This window comes from Galeopterus variegatus, unplaced genomic scaffold, assembly GCF_000696425.1.
Source record: "Galeopterus variegatus unplaced genomic scaffold, G_variegatus-3.0.2 Scaffold2772, whole genome shotgun sequence".
Classification (NCBI taxonomy): Eukaryota; Metazoa; Chordata; class Mammalia; order Dermoptera; family Cynocephalidae; genus Galeopterus; species Galeopterus variegatus.
Genome location: NW_007728883.1, coordinates 229,117 through 230,242, shown reverse-complemented (window position 1 = coordinate 230,242; position 1,126 = coordinate 229,117).

The following is a 1,126-nucleotide window of genomic DNA, read 5'->3' as shown; positions in this document are numbered from 1 at the left end:
ACTGAAATCAGGACCTGGAATAGATATTTGCACTTCCATGTTAATTGAATGGATAAAAAAAAACGTGATATATGCATACAATGGAATATTATTCAGCCATAAAAAAGGAAATCTTGTCATATGCTACAAAATGGATGAGCCTTGTGAACTTTATGTAAGTGAAATAAGGCAGTCACAGAATAGCAAATACTGCATGATTCCACTTATATATGGTATCTAAAGTAGATATACATATCATCATCAAAGCAGAAAGATTGGTGGTTTCCAGGGGCTGAGAGTGAAGGAAAATGGGGAGTTGCTCTTCACTGGGTATAAAGTTTCAGGTATGCATGATGAAAAAGTTTTAGAGATCTGTTGTACAACATTGTGCTTATAGCTAATATTACTTTCTTATTTATTTAAAAATTTGGGAGCGTAGATCTCATGTTATTTATTTTTTTTAGCACGTTAAAAATGCAAAAAAAAAAAAGGAAAGAAAAAAGAAACCCAAACCAAATATAAAAAATCAGCAAAAAGTATTACCAGAGACTCATTATTTCCTGCTTTATTTTATATATATATGTGTGTGTGTATATATATATGAGTGTACATATAAATATGAATGTACATATTTATGTTGTAGTTCTATTTTTCCAACAACATTAACCACTTATACATCTTTCCTCAACACCTTATCCATATATTCAGAAAAGCGTCCTCTTTTTAATTATCTGTTTGGTTTCAAACTAAATAATACTTCCTCTGAAAAAATTTATTTGATTCCTAATCATGGTGAAGCAATCCATATATACTCACAATAGTAATAATTACATACTTCTGTTGCATATATTTGTGCTGGAATTATAATGCTGACCAGAAGTTAAGCTCCTTTGGGTTATACTGTGACATAGTTTTAAATCTGTACAACTGCTTTGCACAGTCACTGACGCAAGGTGGATATTCAATAAATGTGTTATTAGTCAATGACTGAATTAATATCTACATCCTTTTATAAATGAGAAATAGGGTTCATTAGTCAAAATTTCCAGGAAAAGCTCATATATAAACTGAAATACTCAAAACAGTTATATTCTTCAATATCGATAGGACAAAAAAGAAAAAAAATATTCTAAGTTCCTTACTCTCT